The sequence below is a fragment of the Dermacentor andersoni genome, chromosome 3 (assembly GCF_023375885.2).
Source record: "Dermacentor andersoni chromosome 3, qqDerAnde1_hic_scaffold, whole genome shotgun sequence".
Classification (NCBI taxonomy): domain Eukaryota; kingdom Metazoa; phylum Arthropoda; class Arachnida; order Ixodida; family Ixodidae; genus Dermacentor; species Dermacentor andersoni.
In genome coordinates, this window is record NC_092816.1 from 68163777 (window position 1) to 68186188 (window position 22412).

Sequence of the window (22412 nt, forward strand, 5' to 3'; positions counted from 1 at the left end):
TGAGCGTTTGATTGGTTGTTTCAAACAACGCCGAGGGCCACCGGCCGATGTTGTGTCGGCGGTTACGTAAATTTGACGTCAGGAGTTTTGGAATGTAAACAGATTGGAATAGCTTTAGGTTATATAGGGCCCTTGGTGTAACGTTGAGTTGCCGCAGGACGTTTTCAAGCACAGGTTTATTTCATTATTTTCATCATTCTAATTATTTTTCAAGCATTATTTAAAAGGCAGTATTAATTCCACACGCATTTCTCTTCGCACGAAGATTTTCCCTAGCCCGGTTCTCTACCTCATCATCGCTAGATTGGATCTCGGTGGCGTGTTCAATTCTGCCAGGGGAAACGGGCTAAAACATTCAAACTAAAACGGGCTAAATCACTCAAAACGTCCCGGCACGCTGGCATACGTAATTTATTGCAAAGGCCTCCGTTAACCCACCCACTTCCAACGCTGCTTACACACCATTGATACATCTAAAGTCTTACTTTCGTCAATCGTAACTAAAATGTCTCGGTTATAGCTCACCGAGTGCATCGGGCAAATGTCGCATGACGCACGGAGATGCCGAAAACTTCGAGAGTACAACAATTATTTGTAACGTTCTTAATCAGGCCTGTAGCGTTAAAATTTAATGGGACGTTGCACTTGAGATGCTCTACGCTTATAATAAACGAAAACTTTGAGTAACGCAGAGCTCTTTCGGTACGTTGAAAAACGTAGCTTACAACTATAACGGCAGCGTGACACTTTCTAACACTTGCTTACTAAATTCTTTGCAAAAACTGTATTTGTTGCACACGCATTTATCTTCGCACATTGATTTTCCACGGATTGCACAGGCCGTGATTAACGAAAACGTTTTGAATTTGCCTACGGATAATCCAAAACGTGCCGCTTAATTTTGTAAAATTAAATATTCACATAACGTAGAATGCCCTCGGAAAAACTAAAGACATGTATCGTAAAATGGCCATATAACGAACACAATCGGCAAAATAATTTTTCACAAAGGCCGTATTTAATTCTCATAAATTTAACTTCGCACACAAATTATTTGCCGCAATGGCAGTGATTAACCTGCAGCGTCTAAACATTTATTGTTCGTCACTGACAGAACGCCGCTTACTGCAACGGAATATAAACACCGTGGCTCACACATTTCACCGAGGAGACAGGATAAAATGAAACTATACGTTCCTCGCAAAAGTGTAAGATTTAGAAGAAAGCGACTATTCGGAAATTATTTTGAAAACAAACGATTAAGATACAAACGCCGAGCTCTCGGTATACGTCACCGCAATACCGAGAGAGATGTCAGGATTACCAAACACCGCTGTACCGGAGAGGTCAAAATATGCGCTATTTGATACGAGTGTAATCGCATCGGAAAATGTTCCGGGCCACAGATGCCGAGAGCGCGCAGCATCCACTGCACGCTGGTATATTAACCTGCGCGCGTTCTCCACCCTTGGCCGCTGCCGGTGGCAGCGATCCACAGCGCACCGCTCCAGTCAATTTGCCCGTCACGGTCAGCGCAGCCAGCCCGCGGGGCGTGACCGTATTTGCGTATATCAGACACAGCGGCCCGTGCGCGTTATTATGCGCATGCGCCGCGTGCGGTTTCTAGTGCGAGTCCACTCGGGCAATGCGAAACGGCGGCTTCCTGAAAGGGCACCCCGAGCCGCGCGCGAGCCTCACGTACTACACGTTTGCAAGCTCGCCCGATGGGCCCGTTGCGCGGCCGCGTGACTATATAGGTATGCCGAAGACAGGGGCGGCCTGGTTGGGCGCGTAATTGATTCGCGTACGCACAGCTGTAAAAGAGTTCATTTGTGGGGCTGCACTCGCTGACTCTCCTTCTTCTTCCTCATCGTTCTGTTTTCCCTTTCCCCCTCAGCACCTGCAGGGTAGCCAACCGGCGCGACCGCGCTTAACTTCCTTGCCGTTAACTCCCTCTCTCTGTACAAAGCTTACTCGCCTCCTATAAGCCACGCTGTGAAGTCTCTCACCGTTGATGAGAGCGATTTCCCGGTGTCTGAATTGCTTGTTATCGGATATCATTGATAAGACAGGAGTATAGAACGCCATCGGCCGTGAATCAAGCCTACTTGCAAACGAGTAAAAATTAGAAAGACAAAATGCAAACCAAGGACACTGTACATGTGCACGCAAACATACATACATGTTGCGTGATATGCAATCGTTATACTCGCAGCGCAACAGGCGCAAGAACAAGGAGAACGACGAAAGAAACAATGGTGAGGATGCACGAATGCGACATGCACGGCCGGAAACATTTTGTCGCCTTCTGGGTGTACGTAGGAAGTAGGATTAGCAGTGGCTATAGGAATCAGTGTTTGCGCAGCGGCGCCGCGATCCGCGTCTTCGCTTCATCGGGATAAGATTAGAGTGGTGTCACGGTAGCCCGAGGCATCGAAAACTACGTCGTCAAACAAAGGTTGATTTTATGAATTCGTACTCGAGGACGGAACACACCTTTCCTCGCCTGAAGCCACGGTTCGAAAAAGCTGTCGGTCATTTCCACAAGCCGTCTGAAATTAGAGGCCTCAGTATGGAAGTATGTATAGAAAGACGTGGACGCTAACGAGACGGATAGTTCTGGTTAGCTACCACGTTAACTACCGCGCCCGCAACGAAGGCACTTTTAAACTTCCTCAGAGACACTGGTCTCAACGAGATACCTTAGTTTGCCGTGTGTTGCCGCGCCACCAGCCGCTCAAGGCACTTTGCGTGTATACGCGGACTTCGTTCATGCTCGGAAAAAAACACTTTTATATAGCACGTATTGAGCAACGGAAAGCTGTATCGAGAGTTTTTCATATAGCTCTATAATTTTCTCATTGATGCTGTTAATCGAATCATAATATTCGGGAAGTTCATTAATTAATTACTACTATGTAATTAAATACAATGAAAAAAATTATTTGGGTATCTCCAAGCGTCGGCAAACAACATTACCTTGGTTCTGTGCAGCTACGTGGCATTCGCATATGTTTAAGCTCTGGGTAAAGTTAGCTGGGACACCCTGTATACTAATGTTGGTTCTTTTAATAAGAGCATGCAGCACGTCGGCGCCTTGTGGCAGGCCAGACGTGGTTGCACTAAAGCTCACGCGAGTGACACATCGTCTGCTACATGTAGGCTGTTCTGAATATATATATTCTGATTTTGATACATATGTTCTAAATACATATGTTCTCATTCTGAATTCTGTTAATTTCACTGCGACTTAGTCTGTACCCGTCACAAGTATGGCACACAAGGACACGCACGAGAGTGCTCCAACTCACACGCGTGCCCCAGTCGCATGCAGTCCGTGTCTGCTAGAACCACCCGGCACAGCATGAATTATTATTATTAGGCTTGCATACACAAAAATTAGCACGGGGGGGGGGGGGGGGAGAAAGAGATACAGCTGGAAACTGCTACCATGCGTGGAGGAGCACAACGCGTACTGGCATCTAAAAGAAGAAAAAAAAACCACACAGATACCTAGAAAAGAATAGTGAGTGATGAATGGGAGGCAGATTGAGAGGGAGGAGCGCATAAAGATTGAAGAAGAGTAATGAAAGGAGAAGGGCGGATATAAAGACAAAGCCAGACACACTGTATAGAAGAACGCAAGAACGAAACGTGCATCCGGGTCATTACAATGTCCTGCCCAACTTGCCTAAGAAACATGCAGCACTCTTGTAATCCGCAGTGGTTACCGGCACACTGCGGAATACAAGGCAACGTCCACACTGTAAAATAATTTACACCCCTAAGGGTTTTTTTGAGTGTCTATAACTAACCCCCTAGCACCCTAGAAAAAGCTGGGTTTTATAGGCAATTACACCCTTATGATGGTTATTCTATATTACAATAACACCCTATCCCTTGAGGGTGTTTTGAACAACATATTACCCTTCGACCCATGGGGTGTAAGGGTGTGATAAGGAATATATAACCCCTTCACCTATCGGGTGTAATAAGCAATATAATAGCCCTTGCTGTAAGGGTGTTGAAGTACGGCATGTTGAAGCGGGTACACATGCACTTCATTGTATGTTTCGTAAGTCTACAGTCAGGCTAGCACACAGAAATGTTATGTACGGTGTGCATACAATAGGTAATGTGCTTCCAAACGCATGGCATAGCAACTTTGAGAGAAAACACATAATCACGTGTGAGTGTTCTGCGTGAAATGGTCCCATTTACCACAGATACAGGAAGAGTGACTGCATGGAGGGTCATTTATTCTAGCCACCTGTACAATATTTAGAGCTTGCACTACGCCTTGTATGTGGTGGCAAGTCTTGTGGTCGTTCTACACTGAAGAACAGTCTTATTCAAACCAATATTCCAGGGCACAGGCGAGGCTGGTGATGCCTTTGTGTAGCTCCATTCCAATGTCCTAAGGCGAGCCATCATAGATGAAGCCATTTCTTCATTGATCGCTGTAGCCATCTGCCTGTTTTCTACCTGCAAAATGATTTGTTGCAATTTAATGTCAGGAAAAGTACACGAAACATGACAAGCAGCGCTTCCCTGCATCATTCACTTTAATATTTCAAGATCACATGAAGACCAGGATAAAGAAAACAAGCACAGATAGTGCTTACTTCCAAGAAATCGTTATTTCGAAAGAATAAGGCATTTATTCTGCCACATCATGAATGAAGGAGAGACAAGCTACACAATTATATGAGGGCAATTCAGAATTTACTGCCTCCAAGCCCACTACTTAGCCAATATTACTGCAAACATTTTGAACTCTTCATCATTGATGCACTTATGTTTATGCTATCGAATGTCGCTTCACCTTCTCGTTCCAGAGTAATTGAGCAATTCATGGCATCGAGTGGTGACGTCCAGTTGAAACAGCAGGCTGTAATTGAATTTCTGACTGTGGAAGGTTGTGCGCATATCAACATTCATCGCCAGCTGACTGCAGTTTACGGGGATGCCTGTGTTGACGTCAGCACTGTGCAGAGGTGGGCAAGGACTGTGAAAGACCAAAATCCTGCCACATCAAATCTCCAGGATCAGCACCGAAATGGACGGCCCACAATGGCTTCTGATGAGGGTCATGAACATTAGGCAGATAAGTTGACTTGGGGCAATCGCAGGATCAAGCAACACAAGATTGCAACACTCGCCATTTCCATTGGCTCAGTGAACCACATCATTAAAGACCTGCGTTACAAGAAGACTCGCGCTTGTTGGGTGCCACGGCAACTGACGACTGACATGAAAAAGTTGAAGCATAGCCAACAAGTTCAAATCTTCTTGTAACCCAGGAGGTTCTTAATTATGTGGTTCACTGAACCAATGGAAATGGCGAGTGTTGTTGCAATCTGGTGTTGCTTGATCTTGTGATTAACCCGATTCAACTCGTCTGCCTGATGTTGATGATCCTCATCAGAAGCCATTGTGGGCCGTCCAGTTCGGTGCTGATCCTGGACATTTGATGCGGCTGGATTTTGATGTTTCACAGTCCTTGCCCACCTCCGCACAATGCTGACTTCAACACAGGCATCCCCGTAAACTGCTTTCAGACGGCAATGAATGTTGAAGGGCGTAGAACCTTCCGCAGTGAGAAATTCAATTACAGCCTGCTGTTTCAAATGGACATCACCACTGGATGCCATGCATTGATCGATTACTTTGGAACGCGAAGAGATCGGAAGATGGGGCAAGTGACATTGTATAGCTTAAACATCAGTGCATTAATGATAAAGAGCCAAAATGTTTGCAGTACTACAGTTTGCAGTAGCGTGTTTGGAGGCATTACTTCCTTAACCGCCCTCATATTACAGCAATAACGCTAGGCAGTTTGTTTTCGTGTGTGACATCTGACCCAAAAACTACAATTTAGAATGTGCACAAATAAAGATGCTAGTGTTGAGCCCAATAAATTACTTAGAAATATATGAATCATTTCTTATGCAATAAGTTTACAATGAGAAGCCACATCATCTCACTGCAACTTTTCCCTACAAGCAAGTTATATTGAAAATAAGGTGCAGCCATATGCTTCGCTATGCATTGCAGGGTAACCATCAAGAGGTACTTTGACATTAATGCCTTGTTCCCAAAACTAATAGTTTAAATGCAAACCATTATTTCACAGGAGGTGGTGGCCACAAGGCAAAAACAAATTCGCAGGGTTTACGTGCCAAAACAATGACCTTACATTCATCGGTTATTATAACCCGTGGAATTGTTGTTCTGCCTGCCTCCTCAGGAATATACATTGTTAATAGGAGTAGAAATCAGCATTTTCACAGAAGCTTGCCCCTTTAACAAGAGGCACAAACGATGCTGTTCTTCAGATTTCCCAGGCAAACAATGCAAGCATCACTATACTCACTATCACAAACAATGCAAGCATCACTATACTAAGCATCACTAAGCTGACCATGATTTTTTTCTTAGTCTATGACCTACACAGTGGCTGGTAACAACCCCTCTCTCAGAACTATTTGGCATCTCTGCTGGAAGCCCTGCCTACACCTTTTAACATCATCGTAGACATCTCCACTAAGCAAGCACATAATCCTGCTGGTATTTTTATTACAGAGGTTTTCACGAAAGATCTTCCAAGCAAGAACTCTTTAGCATCTGATCATTTAGATGCTTTGAACTGGAACAACACAGTGAATGCATCATGCTTAACAGAAGTTTAGCTATTTTAATCAAAGCACAGTTAAAGCCTTTCATGTATGAAGTTTGTCACCTGCTTTCACTTAATCTCGCTGGTTATCTGATTGTGAATTACACTAAGATCAAACATTCTAATGGCCATCTTTCATCTGTGAAGCGCAGAAAACTTTAGTGCACTTATCAGTGTTGTTACGGCATTCTTAAATGTGATGATTAGGCTGCTGGCTGTTTAGCACTGTAGTAGAATTGTACAGCATGATCATGCTTAAGTTTTATGGAATTTTTAAAAATTTCCTGTGGCAGATGGCATAATTCTTGTCCTTGAGCTAGATTATTTGAAGAGGTGGACATTACTAGCATGAGAAATTGAAACACATGTTCGACTAATTAAAAAAATTCGCTATTGACTTCGTAACTAATTATTTTACTGTGCATATTGCAATTTACAAATTGTAGCCAGTGAGCTTCGAAGACCTGTGCACTTGAACTTCCAGGATGACACCAGTTTAGGAATATTTCCCTGATAAAGAACACTACACAAGGCTGTTCCAGTTACTTTTGTGCATCCGTGCATAAAAGCACATTTTGTTAAAAAAAGTGAAACAGCGCATTTTTACGGCAAGTTTGATTGTGTATATCTCCAAACTGGCATCATTCTGGAAATCAATTCCAAGTGGATGAATCTTGTAATCTCATTGGCTATGATTCGTAAATTACAATATGTGCCTCATATATGTGGTGACACTGGCAAACACTCCCAGAGTTCTACTAGGAAACATAAATACCGAAGAAAGTGGATGGGGAAAAGGCGCCTGTAGTAGTTCAATTGGTAAAGCATCGCACGCATAACGCGAAGACGTGGGTTCGTTCCCCACTTGTGGCAAGTTGTTTTTTCATCCACTTTCATTTTCATTAATTTATTATTTCTTTATTTCATTTATTAATCACAAGTAATTTACCCTAAGTTGTCCTTGGTGTTAGTGTTTGCTGGCTTCTTATGATAAGATTAATAAACATCTGCCCCTCGGTTAAGCCACTTTCTTTTTGTTTATATGTGCCATGAAGTAATTAATTGAAAAGCTAATTAATCGATTGTCGTTAATTAGTTGAACATGTGTTTCGATTTCTCATGCAAGATATGTCTGCAAGATATGTCATGCAAGATATGCAACAGGTTATATCTTAAAATTCCACGAAACTTAAAATCATCACCCTGCATAAAGACACTGTGAATTTTAAAACAAGCTTCAGTGAACGTTATTGAATCAGCAAATGGCCAGTGTAGTTTAACTAGCCTGATTATCATGGAAATCTTTTGTATCTTATAAGCATAGAGCATTTCACTTACACATTTAGGAATGCGAAATTTTCTTGAAATCAGCCCTTTCTTTTTAACGGCTAGCATCCCTGCCAGTTTGGTTAGACATAATGTTGCATGACTTCAATAGTACTGCAAAATCAGATTTTCTTTCTGCTCCCAGTGTCTAGTGATGTATCTTTACCAGTGTCTTTAGCAGCTGAGATAACTAATGTTCCTCCAGGTAAATATCAGAAAACATTGCGATAACTGCCAAGTAAATGCAACCGTGCGTCTTGTTTACAATACAGCATGTGCTCTACCTCCTGCCAGGTTTGTTCTCCATATCAGGCCAGCATGCAACTTGTACAAGAGGCACCTTTCGCATGCATGAAGATATTTTATGAGGTTATGGTGGTGTCAAAACATGACATCAACCATAATGCCTTAAACTATTATATGAAACAGTTACTTGTACAAAGATAGAAAACGCACCAATTTTGAATTTATCACATTCGGTTTACAGTACCATAGTAGAAATGGCTCAACTCGTACAGGTACGCAAACGGGCTAGTTGGTATTGGTTGATGACGTTCGACAATGTGAACTCGACAAAGGATGGAGAAAGAGGCGTTAGCATTTGTCTCCATTTCTCACTACTTTCGACGTCCTTTGTAAAAGTCCGCACTGTTGAACATCATGGGTCAACTAGCACAGCCTGAAATAAATGTCATGAAAGAAAACTTGGCTCTCAACCTTGACAATTCTGCCTACACAGAAACATAGGATTCGGGGGATGCGACCTCGACGGATGGAAGCAACATTCATCTTTCCCTTTCCCTGTCTGACAAAGGAGGTATCGGAGCAAATTGATGGATAGGTTCATTTCGAGATACGAACACTCTTCTTGGTGAGAGCCAGGGAAGGGGTTCTTACACACCTATCACCCATCTTTTGATGCAAAGTGCTTCGAATATTATCATGTTGACCTGCCTCTAGAGCCGCATCGGCAGATGAGCGCTTTGAAACTGCTCACTGCATGAGCACCTACAGCAATGATTGGCCAGATGGCCACCTTCCACTGACAGCTGTCCTATCTTGGTTCCCCGAAGCAGTCTTTTAAACACCGACTTGTTTGGCTTGAGGGAACATAGGGCTGCTTTCAGTGCCTTAGTGGCTGGTGGCCACCTGGCCAATTATCTCCATACGTGCTCATGCACCAAGCAGTTTCAAAGCAATCGTGCGCTCAGGCAGCTCCAGAAGCAGGTTCATAGGGAAATATACGAACCACTTTGCATCAAGAAAGTGGGGAGCAGGTGTGTGAGCAGCCGTCCCTGGCTCTTACCAAGAGTGTTCGTATGTGAAATTAACCTGTTAATCAATTTGTTCCGATAGCTCCTGTGTTGTTTCCGTCGGTCGACATTCTGTGCATCCCATGTTTCTGTGCAGCAAAAATTTCAGTTGAAGTCTAGAGTTCTGTCTTATGTGCTTCTTGATGTTGTCGTCTTTTTCACGCTAGTTATTGATGTCTCAAGTCTGCAATGAGCACCAACTAGCCCAAGTGCCTTCATCAACCATGCAATGCATAGGGCAGATAACTGGTGGCACATTCGAGTTACAGAACGGATGCCAAGGGAAGAGAAGGGTAGTCAAGGACGGTAGAGAATTAGACTGTATGATGAAGTCAGGAAATTTGCAGGCTTCACTTCGAATCAGCTAGCGCAAGACAGAGGTAATTGGAGCTCACTGGGAGAGGTCTTCATCCTCCAGTGGAAAAAATATGTAGGCCAATTGTGATGAAAAAAGTATACCTGTCGGCTCAGACATCTTCCCTGTCTTTTGAGCAATGTGTAGGCCCAAGACAATCAGCCGGTTCCCATGCAATTGCTTCATGCTGACTAACTGCATGGGCACAAGAAAACAACTCACCATTAATACCACCCGAGAGTGACCACTTAATAAAGGAACCTCTCAAAACTGCAAATACAATTAAGCATTTACCAGCTTAATACATACATATATACAAGCCAAGAATAGTTACAATGGCCATACGCTTTATAACTAGACATTAGAATAAGGTAGTGAAACGTACAATAGCCGTAGGATGTTCAGTGCAGTTCATTTCAGAAATACTGTCGACCACTGACAGGACACCTTAGGCAGGGTTCAGTCGTACAACAAGAAAACAAATAGTAGTAGTAATAAGCATGCCTCCGTGAAACTAAGAAACGAATTCAAGGTCGAGAAAAGAATTGATTAGGCTCGGTATACTTACTTATACAAAAAGATAAATTCATAAACAAATAGCGCAACCACGCGTTCATCCGCAACGGCACGAGAGCTTCTAGAACAAACGAGTACAACTGAAAACGAAAGATAACCACATAGCCGGGATGGTTGTGGTGCTTTTGTATTAGTTCTAGCGATGAAAGCACAAGCATTGCAAGCTACCTGCGTCATTACCTACCACGTGACCTCCGACAAAAAAGAAGAAAAAAACAACAGCTGAGTGCACGTACACAAGCAACATTTAATACGGTTGTCACACTGCCCACTTTTGGCCGCGATCAATCCTGACTGGGATCGAATTTCTGGTCGCGTTTTGCTTCCTTGCTGAATCTGCGGACGGGAGCCAATCACGGTCGAAAATTTCGATCCAGAACAGGCTCAATCGTGATCGAAAGTGGCCGTGTGACACCGGTATAAGTATGCGCCCATCTTCAGTAACAGAATACTAATTAGCCAAACCAAAGTATTATTTACCTGCCCGCGCCGAATACTGACGCATAGCAGTACTTAATAATCTACAACTCTATGCGCTGCCACAATTAGTTGAGGACACACGAACAATGAAACATCCGATATATTTTCATTTCCTTTTCACGTTTGGTGCCCGTAGGCTCCGCCTGGAGTACACATACTACACTCACATCCAACACACATTGTGCTGTCCTTTAAAGAAATTACGCGAAAATTACTACCGCAACGACGCACCATAAAAATGCGACGCTGAACGTGACTACGTACGTACCCTTAATATGAGCAGTCCATGCGTCTTGCAAAAGGGCCTCGGTTTGAAGGCGGAGCGCTGTCACGATGTGTGCTCTGGGCACGCCATTTCGTTTACGTAGTGGATGGACGATGTTGACGATGGATTCCGCCGAAAAAAAAAAGTCCCCTTCATCACTGTTCAGGCCGAATGGAAGATGTTTTCTCGTTGGCCACGAATGACGGCCGACGTAGGCATAGTAAACACACTGTCACAAAGAAACACCGATGTCGTAGGCCGCTACTGCCTTTCTTTCTCACGCATAATCGCGTCGCCTTCAGTCCGGATGCTCCCTTCGCGTCGATGAGCACAAAAGTACATGAAAACAACGAGGTGGTGCAACCTAAACGTAGCGAAAAACAATCTAATTACTCACAACTTCAAGATTGTCACGGAGAACACACACATGCGCACCCGGCGGCCCGCCGCGAGACTCAGCAGCGATCGCGGCGACACCTGTCGATGGAAGTTATTGCGATTTCGGTTTCGTTTTCAAGGCGTAAAAACATATATTCTTTTAAACTACGTGTGTATTTTACTTTGGAGGCTGTGTATTTTACGCTACCTCTAAGCAATTATTATTCTTATTATTATTATTGTTATTATTATTATTATTATTATTATTATTATTATTATTATTATTATTATTATTATTATTATTATTATTATTATTATTATTATTATTATTATTATTATTATTATTATTATTATAAACAAGAGAGGCAGATCCCACGCACTGTGGGAATCGACATAAGCGCAGCTTGCTGGTCTATTTGCGTTCACTGAAGATATTTGGCGATGATGTTGACGGCCTACCAGAGTCGTGATGTGATGTTGAATGTTATAATACAGAAAGACGTGCTTGCTCGAGGCGCTGTTGCGTGCCATTTTTCGTAGCTTACGTGAAAGTTAACGCTCTAATTCCCTTAGACGAGCGCATCGCATCGGGCATCGGGGCTGAAGCGTTGGTTTGCTGGACAGCCGTTTGCGTGTTGTCGTCTTGACGCTGCGGTGCTTTAGTGTGGCTTTGCGCCGCTGCATGCCCTGAGTCAGTGATCCACGTGCACAAAACTGCGCGGTGCTTACTTTTTAGAAATAGCAGAAACGTGCCCTTTCATACCTTGAAGTAAAATTATTACTGTTTGCCCGCAACTGTTGCAATGTTTAGTAGTAGCGTTCCTTTTATTGAGGAGACCCCAAACGAAGCATGCTTTGTGTTTGTAGGGTGTGAGACCGGGTTAGTTGGTATTCCATGCTGAAGTGGCTAGCGCTGGAGTGGACACGGGGCACGAAAGGGCGACCGCGGCGACAGCGCCCTTACCTTCTCCGGCGATCATCCCATGTATGCGAGCTGCCACGTGCGAAAAGTGGCTATTATTTACCCAGTTCGTCTGGGTGTTGGCTTTAAACATTCTCTTGTCTCGTCGTTAGTCTTCCAGATGGTATTGTGTCGATGACCAGGGTGTTTCAGTGGGCATTGTGACGGCCAAAGAGGTCCAGAGAGTATTGTAGCGATGCCCACGAAGTTCTCGCTAAAAGGGTTCGCACACGCCTTCCCTGAGTCCCTCTCATGTACATTATGCACGCTCTCAAACCACCCACCGACGCGGCTGGCAAGGCAGTGACAGCAGCAGCAGCAGAAATGGAAATTATAAGGGAGGAGGCATAGAAAGCTTCGCTTTAAAATCTGGCAGAACGCCTCTGCGCACACTGTAACCTGTCATCCAGAGCTCTGGTGTTTTGACAGAGTTCAGTTTCATTCTACAAAGTATTTCTTTCCCGTATTCAGCATGTGCACCTGTCCTACCCGTCTCGCGAGGGGAGACGGGCGAGTCTCGCGCAGGTCTGCATATGCCAAGACATCTCGAACGTACTTTGCAGGTGGGCAATCGCGCGCACACTTGAACAATGTCTCGCCACTGTTCCGTCAACGAAGATGGGTCTGCGAATGCCCCGCCAATTTCTGGAATCTCATTCCATCTATAATGATGGGCTTAATGTCCTATCCATGCAGGCAATAATACTGTCTCCAATTTGGGAGGGGAAATATTTGAGTAAATAGCGCTGTTAGTCGGTGTGGTAAATACTGTATGCATCGCAAATTGTACGTTGGTTCTCCATACTTTCTCACATTTTCCTCCCTTTCTTTTTGAGCACTCCGTTCTGGCAGCTCTTTGTAAGCCAGTAGAACATTCCTTTCCTATACAACTACACACTTAACAGTTTCTTCTTGTATAGCCAGCTTCGTAAATTGACGCAGACGCGAAGCCATGAGCGTTTTGCACGGCTCTTTCTGTAGAGGCTGCTTGATCAAAGCATTGTGGTGGGTGAGAAGGCTCAAGTTTGCCTACGAAGCTACCTTGTTTTTAAACGTCAGAGAAGCAAAACGAAGTGGGGTTATTGATTCCGCGAAAGAATCTCAGGTGGGGTCAAATCTTCCCGAATCGGCGTATCTTTTGTCCGCGGATGGTTCGTCGCCCCCTTTTCTGCCTGTTTAGTTGTGCTTGAACGAAACCTAGACGACTGCATTGCTTCGGAGCAATTGTGGCGCGTCCAGCTGCATGCTGTCACGTGGCCTATTCATTTTGCTGCATTGCTGGCGTCCCAAAAGCGAGAGCTGCTCTAGTTCTGCCTTGCTGAAAACGTTTTGAACATTTTTTCTTTTTGGTTAAATATTCAATACTAGAAAAAGTATGTGCGCGCTTTTGGATTCCGCGGAATTTGTGCGTAACGACATTTGAGAACCGTGTGCCACCTAGCCCGCCATGGCATAATAGGAGGGCTTCAGCAGCAGGTTTTTCGCAGAACATATTTAAAATGGCTCATCAAAACAGACAGTGAAACGGTGGGGATCCCTCTTTAGGAGTTTTGTCGGCATTGAAAGTCCGACATGTCTCGGGGGGAAGGGGTTGGGGTAGGGGAGGGCCCGCTTCTGGTTCCGCCACTGGTTTGTAGTGCCGTGCGACACGTTGTCTCTTTGTACAACTGTATGTTTGTGAATGTAATAAAAATAAACGAAAACACCCTTGCACCCACCCCCAATATTCTTAGTCAGTGCACCCTTTTGGTGGGTAAAAGGGTGTTATGACATCTAGAACTGCCCTACGCTTCGCAAGAAGTCATGATGATGGGATATTTCTAGAATGAAAACACCCTTCAAGGGTGTTATGATTCGCAATTCACACCATCAAGGGTGTAAATTATTTTACTGTGCAGGCTGACCGCGCTTCCACAGCTGTACACGACACTTCCACAGAAATGGTCCAGATACCTTGCATGAGAAAAGAAGCGGCGACATGGGTAGCAGTAGAAGCATGGGTAGAAGCGGTACAGCCTTGGCGTATCCAGCGATCCCTCTGGACAGTTGCAAGCCATCAGTACGGACCCCTATATAAAATCATACATGGGGTGACTTTTACATGCCGCGAGGCCTCAGTAGACGAAACCAAACATGCCTACCCCGCGTCAGACTCAACGTGACCTAGACGGACTCGCCAAAGTGCTCTGAATATAAGGTCCCTGAAGACTTGTGATGTGCTCTGTGCTGCCGCTACGCCTAAGAGAGACATTCTTTGGAGACGGCACTACACCTACAACGGGACGCGAGATTGGAACTGCGGCACATTCTAGGCTCATGGCAAAGCACCACCTGCGCGATACGTGCCACGAAAGAGCTGCTGACTTTCTTGCGGCCCAAGAGCCTTACCGAATCTCTACTGACAGGACACACACACACACACACACACACACACACACACACACACACACACACACACACACACACACACACACACACATATATATATATATATATATATATATATATATATATATATATTGACATGGGGTTTATTGTAGCTCGTTCGAGGGATCGCAGGTAGCTCTAGATCACGAGTCCTAGCGCTTCGCATCAACAACCCGCGCTCGTGTCTCGCGCCGCAGCGGTGGCAGTCCGCACAGTGCCACATGCATATTACCCACTACAACTACCCCCGGGGCGAAGAGGAGCCATCCTGGCGACCTAAGGCGATGATACGATAAGGGGGTCGTGGTACGGCTTCAGGCGGCTGACGTGAACAGTCTCGCGGCCACGGCGGCGTTTGTCCGAAGATGGTGTCACCGGTTCGACCACATAATTTACAGGCGAAGTACACGCGACGACCCGGTACGGACCTTGATATTTCGGAGCAAGCTTTGGGCTAAGGCCTGGAGCTTGGAAGGGCAGCCGAAGCCAGACGTGAGAGTCCACGGCGAAGGACTGTGTGGGCTGATCGTTGTCGTGGCGATCTTTGTGGATTCCTTGGGTATCCGACGTGAACGAGCGAGCCAGTTGGCGGCACTCTTCAGCATGGCGAGCAACTTCGGAAAGAGGGGTGAATTCAGAGGCATCCGGGTGATATGGTAGTACGGTGTCGAGGGTAGTGGATGGTTCACGCCCATAAAGAAGGAAAAATGGTGAGAAGCCTGTGGTAGCCTGAACGGCGGTATTGTATGCGTACGTCACAAAAGGGAGGACATCGTCCCAATTTGAATGATCCGACGCAACATACATGGTGAGCATGTCCCCAAGGGTGCGGTTGAATCGTTCCGTTAGACCGTTAGTTTGTGGGTGATACGCCGTAGTGGTGCGGTGAATAGTGCGGCACGCGGCGAGTAGCTCATTAATAACTTCGGACAAGAAGACACGGCCTCGGTCACTGAGTAGTTCTCGCGGTGCGCCGTGCCGTAAGACGAAATGCCGTAAGATGAATGCGGCGACGTCGCGAGCAGCAGCCGAAGCAAGTGCAGCAGTTTCAGCATATCTTGTCAGGTGGTCTACTGCGACAATTATCCAACGATTTCCGGCAGCACTGCACGGAAGAGGCCCATAAAGGTCAATGCCAACCCGATCAAAAGGACGTGCAGGACACGGTAAAGGTTGCAGAGGGCCTGTCGGATGAGAAGATGTCTTGCGTCGCTGACAGGCTGCACATGACCGAATGTATTTGCGGACATAAGAATACATGCCGCGCCAGTAGTACTGCTGGCGGAGCCGCTCGTAGGTTTTCAGGATGCCAGCATGAGCTTGTTGTGGGCCTGGATGGAAATACGTGCATACGTCGGAACGCAAATGGCGAGGGAGGGCAGCCATTTGCGACCGTCGGGCTGATAGTTTCGGCGGTACAAGATGGCGTCCCGTAGCACAAAGTGGGTGGCTTGGCGACGAATGGCTCGAGGGCATGTAGACGTTGAAGGACTGCTAAGAATGTCAATGAGAGACAGAATCCACGGATCTTTTCTCTGTTCAGACGGCATGTCAGTAACAGCAAGCGTAGCAACCGGGCACTCTATGGATGAAGGTGGCCTTTCGTCGGATCGCATGGGCGCACGGGAGAGCGCATCTGCATCAGAATGTTGGCGCCCGGATCGATAAATGACGCGAATGTCAAATTCTTGGATCCGAAGAGCCCAACGTCCAAGACGCCCCGACGGGTCTTTCAGTGACGCAAGCCAGCAGAGCGCGTGGTGGTCTGTCACAACGTCGAACGGACGGCCATACAAGTAAGGGCGAAATTTGTTTAAGGCCCAAACTATAGCTAAACATTCTTTTTCCGTGACAGAATAATTGGATTCTGCCTTCGTGAGAGCACGACTCGCATATGCAACCACATATTCTGGAAAGCCAGGCTTCCGTTGTGCAAGGACGGCCCCAAGACCAACGCCGCTGGCGTCGGTATGAACTTCAGTGGGTGCACTCGGGTCGTAGTGGCGTAGAACAGGCGGTGAGGTAAGCCGACGACGCAAAGTGGTGAAGGCTTGGTCACATGCCGGAGTCCAGTCACGAAGGTCACCAGAGCCAGCCAGGAGCTTCGTCAGGGGAGCGATGATGCAGGCAAAATTGCGCACAAAGCGGCGAAAATAAGAGCAAAGACCGACGAAACTGCGGAGCTCTTTCACTGTAGTCGGCCGCGGAAATTCTGCGACAGCACGAAGTTTGTCAGGGTCGGGAAGGACGCCGTCTTTGGACACGACATGGCCAAGTATGGTCAGCTGGCGGGCTCCGAAGCGGCACTTTTTCAAGTTAAGTTGAAGGCCGGCGGTGGTAAGGCAAGTAAGGACTTCGCGTAGACGAGAGAGGTGAGTGGTGAAATCAGGGGAGAAAACTACCACGTCGTCTAAATAACACAAGCACGTCTTCCATTTGAGGCCTCGTAGAAGATTGTCCATCATCCTTTCGAATGTCGCGGGTGCATTGCAGAGGCCGAATGACATTACTGTAAACTCATACAGGCCATCAGGCGTAATAAAAGCTGTCTTCGAGCGGTCGGATTCATCCACTGGCACTTGCCAATAGCCCGATCGCAAGTCCAAAGAAGAAAAGAATTCGGCACCATGAAGACAATCCAGGGCGTCATCTATGCGCGGTAGAGGATAGACATCTTTTCGTGTAATCTTGTTGAGGCGACGATAGTCCACACAGAAACGAATCGAGCCATCTTTTTTCTTAATGAGTACTACAGGAGATGACCAAGGGCTGCAGGATGGCTTGATAACACCACGTTCAAGCATGTCTTCAACTTGCTCGGCGATGACACGACGCTCGGTGGATGACACGCGGTACGGACGCTGGCGTAATGGTGCGTGATGTCCCGTATCAATGTGGTGAGAGACGGTACTTGTGCGGCCTAATGATGCTTGGTTGCAGTCAAAAGAGGCGTGAAAATCATTTAAAAGAGTAATAAGCCGCTCACGTTGTGTCGGCTCGAGGTCATCGGCAATAGAGCGACAAAAAACATCCGGTGGTACTCGGTTAGATGGCACATGGGGTGCCAGTGCTGTTACGTTGGCAGTATCCACGTCGTCGGGAACAGGGAACTGCACAATAACGTCAGCGTCCACAGTCTGGATGTACCAATAGTCTCGCCACAGTGCAAAGCCAAAGTGTACGAATTTGGGTTAGAAATCAGTATTTCTGCAGCCCCATGGTGAACCGTGAGGAGGGCGAAAGGCAACAATATAGGCTGGCGGCGAATGAACACGGCAGCGGGTGAAAACATGACCGTCGCTTCGGCAAGCGATGCGCATGAAAGAGGGACAAATACCGCGCTGCGAGGGGGAAGGTCAGTATCTGAGGCTACAAAGATCCTGGTAACATCATGAACTTGAAAGTCGTGAGATGGCAAATCGCACAGAACGGAGAACTGAACCTCAGCACGTGCACAGTCAATGACCGCGTGATGGCGCGACAGAAAATCCCAACCGAGAATCACATCGTGGGAGCAACAAGTTAGCACAAAGAAATCAATCGAATACAAAATGTCTCGAATCAACACCCTGGCAGTGCACATAGCGACTGGCTGAACTTGTTGTGCACTGGCTGTTCTAAGCAATAATACCGAAGGCATCATGGTCACTTTCCGTAATTCACGGCAAAGTTTCTCGCTAATCACAGATACAGCAGCACCTGTATCGACGAGCGCAAGACATTTGATGCCATCAACAGACACTTCAATAACGTTAGCGGGGGAAAAACGAGGACTTTGATGTTCCGACGATGACGCAGTTCGTGCCTCAGGAACTGCGGAAATCAGTTTTCCGCCTCAGTAGTACTGGCACTGGGCCTACGACGCATGGGTGAGAATGAGCGCCGACGAGGGGAAGGTGAGCGACGAGTATTGTAGAGCTGTGACTGCGGTGCTGGTATGTCATCAGCAGCGTAGACTTCCGGTGGTGGTCGTGAAGGCATACGGAAAGGTCGGAAGCCGGAGCTGGGTGGTCGCGTGGTGCCCACGAAGGCCGGCAAGCGCCGGCGGCAGAAGCGCGCTACATGTCCCGGTGTACCGCAGGCATAGTATATTGGCATAGTATATTGGGCGGTTGTCAAGAGTGCGCCAAGGATTTGTACCTTGCTGCTGTGCGCTGAAAAAGGCAGCGACCTGCTGGCGAGGCGAGGGCGGATGAGAGAACACCGGCTGGAGAGGCGCTGAAGGCGGAGGTGAGAATCCCGGCAGACGAGGCGCCCGTGCAGCGGCTTCAGCATATACGTCAGAGGCGCGGCCACAGGAGCCGGCTGACACGGAGGTGGAAGAGCTTCGGTCACTTGCTCTTGAATTACCTGTCGGTTCGCTGGAGCCAAATATTGAGAAGGCTTCTCCGTGGTCGGCAAAATCGAGAGCTGTCGCGCGACCTCCTCGCGCACAAATTCTTTTATTTGCGTCAGCAAAGTTGTGTGGTTGTCGCCAATAACCAATGCTGCTAACGAATCTTCCGTAGGCGGTGGGCGCCGAGCTAAGATGCGTTGTTTCCGTAGCTCGTCAAAACTTTGGCACAAGTTGATAACTTCGGCCACGGTACGCGGATCCTTCGCTAGCAACATTTGAAATGCGTCCTCATCAATGCCTTTCATAATGTGTTTTATCTTGTCCTGTTCCGCCATTGACGGATTCACGCGCTTACACAGGTCAATGACATCTTCGATGTAACTTGTGAACGTTTCACCGTGATGTTGCGCGCGCCCCCGTAAGCGTTGTTCTGCGCGAAGCTTGCGCACAGCGGGGCGCCCGAACACTTCTGTGAAACTTGTCTTGAATCTGCTCCACGTAGTGAAATCGTGTTCGTGGTTTCGGAACCAGAGGTTCGCGACGCCGGTTAAGTAAAACAGCACATTGTGCAACTTCGTGATGTCGTCCCACTTGTTATGCTGGCTCACCCTTTCGTAAGATGACAACCAATCCTCCACGTCATGATCATCGGTGCCGCTAAAGATGGCAGGATCACGCTGGCGCAATGCACCGGAAACGATGATCGTCGGAGGCTGTGGTGCATCTTCCTGGGTGGTTTCGTCAGGCATGGTCGCAGCAGTCGGTAGCGTCCGGCTTCGGAGTTCCAGTTTTCGAGGTTACCCCGCAGCTCCACCAAATGAAATGGGGTTTATTGTAGCTCGTTCGAGGGATCGCAGGTAGCTCTAGATCACGAGTCCTAGCGCTTCGCATCAACAACCCGCGCTCGTGTCTCGCGCCGCAGCGGTGGCAGTCCGCACAGTGCCACATGCATATTACCCACTACAATATATATATATATATATATATATATATATATATATATATATATATATATATATATCCTGTAAGCTAGAAGAGGTCTGGAAAGAGGTCTTTAGAATCCGTCTATGTTTTCGCAGCCGCCGCCGCTGTAACAGCAGGAAGAGCCACACGCGGTCGAAGCCACGCGCCCGGAACATAGTCGCTTTTTCAGTTGTGTCTTCAACCTGCCGAGAAAAATACACAAAGCAAATAAGAGAAGGCAGCCGAATAAAATGGCGAGCGCATGTGTTCTCGCCATGTTGTCCTTTTTTTTTCTACAATTCCAAACATGTCTACTGGGGAGCTATTTCACCAGCTAGCCCTGGGCCTATTTCATTTCTATATAAACGCGATCCACTTCCCCTTGTGGCCTCGGCGCTATAGCAAGCCTCAGGAAAAGAGAGAGAGAGACAGAGAGAAGGATAAAGGAAAAAAGAATGAAAGAAAAAAGAAAGACGTCTCAATTTCCTGCGGGACACGATAAAGTTTCCACGCTATACTTTGTCGTTATTGTTCCTGCAGCAATTTTTCCTTTCCTTGATTATCTTGACTTGGATGTACGTGCCATACCTGCCCTCAACTCTTCAATATCTCTCATATTCTCTTTCTTAGATGTGCTTCTTCTCTTTTACTGCATGCTTCCTCGCATACTTTCTCATTCATGGCATATATCCTATGCACGGTAGGTAGCGCTATTTCTCTTGGGAATAACAATAAAGAAAACGAAGCGGTGACGAAACGGTGAAATCCGACGAAAGCGATGGCCCCCGTGCGCATCGGGTTATGGGGTCGCGCCGCGCATGGCCCGCGTGTCGCCGGCTTCACAATCCTCCCGGCAACCTTCAATCCTTCTCAAGTCGGCCGTGAAAGATGAGTGAAACGATCTTTCTCTCGCTCTGTCTCTCTCTCTCACTGGCTCTGGTCCAAGGCTCGCAGCGCCGTCTGTAGCCCCACCGACCGCAACGTGCTTTGTGCGCCGCGGAGGGAAGGGGGGGGGGGAGGGGGGGGGAAGCCACGGGGGTCGCGTCTTGGTGCGCTTCCGTGAGCGTCTTTGAACGAGCGCCGTCTGGACACCCAGCCTCGTAGCCGCTCGCGCGGAAACCGTCCAACTGAGCGATCTCTCGCGACGCTTACAGCGCACGCTCACGTGTAAACTGCTGGCACCATGATGTCTCCGATGTATAGACTGTTTGCGTACGCCCGTATATAAGTGGCTTTGTCGTATAGTGGTACTGGTATCATTGCATCGGGTGTACGAGTAAGAAGGCGGAAGCTAATTTAAATAAAGATGCGTTCATATAAAAAAAGATAGTTACGTGGCTGCAGTAGCGGAAGAAAGCTCTAACAAAGGGCTGACGCGGCCTCAAGTACATTTTAGACATATATTTGTCTGCGACGCCAAACCGATAGCGTTATCGCACCGGCTCGCCACCGCACTGCGCTTTCGAAAACTGACGCGCCAGCACCGTGGCAGCACGGCTTCGTTTCCCCGAAGCCCGCAAGTGGGTTTCGGTGTTTGATTTCGGTATGATTACGGTTGTAGAGTTCGAAGGTGGTCGTCTGGCACAGTGGCACGAGCCTGGAAGAACATCTTTGTGCACTCCCGGGGACAGGATTGGTACAACCGTGGCATGCAACGTTGTCCGTGCGATCTCAGTGACTCAGTGAGCCAGAATAAATCAATTCGGCCCGTTCAGGGAGGATGAGAGAGAGAGAGAGAGAGAGAGAGAGAGAGAGAGAGAGAGAGAGAGAGAGAGAGAGAGAGAGAGAGAGAGAGAGAGAGAGAGAGAGAAGGACAGGGAGGTTAGCCAGTGTAAATACCGGCTGGCTACCCTGTGCTGGGGAAAGGGGTAAATATAATAAAAGCAGAAGGAAGAGAAAAACAAAAAAACAAAAATTCACACAGTAACGCGATGTTACGCGCAACAATAGTCAAAGGCGGTCGCACAATTCACATGTCCTTAAAAACTTGAGCAAAGTCCTTAAGGCTTTGAGTGCCGAAATCCGTCTGGACCAGTGTCCTAGAACTTTCTCTTCTGTGAAGGGGCGATTGTCCAGTTTTTCGAGCGCGGTCACGAGCCCTTTTCTTGGCACATTGTAACGTGGACAGTCACAGAGGAGTTGCACGATCGTCTCTTCGCAGCCGCAGGTGTCGCAAGCAGGGCTGTCGGCCATTCCAATGCGGAAGGAATAGGAGTTCGTGAATGCCACGCCGAGCCATAGGCGGCACAGAAGTGTTGCTTCGCTCGTGGCAACCCTGGTGGAAGACGGAGTCGCAAACTTGGATTCAATCTGTGAAGACGTGCGTTCGTGGATTCACTGGTGTTCCACAGAG

The 22412-nt window shown here is 47.1% G+C and overlaps 1 long non-coding RNA gene across 2 annotated transcripts; it reads right to left on the bottom strand.

Moving 5' to 3' along the window:
* Positions 1–4238: 4238 nt before the first annotated feature.
* On the bottom strand, positions 4239–11425 carry LOC126545832 (uncharacterized). Of its 2 annotated transcripts, XR_007602456.3 has the most exons (3): positions 10998–11425; positions 9778–9868; positions 4239–4485 (listed from the first exon to the last, which is right to left on the bottom strand). It is a non-coding gene; the product is annotated as an uncharacterized lncRNA (long non-coding RNA). The 2 variants fall into 2 exon arrangements; XR_011893394.1 differs by lacking the exon at positions 10998–11425 and having other exon boundaries at positions 9778–10980.
* Positions 11426–22412: the final 10987 nt, after the last annotated feature.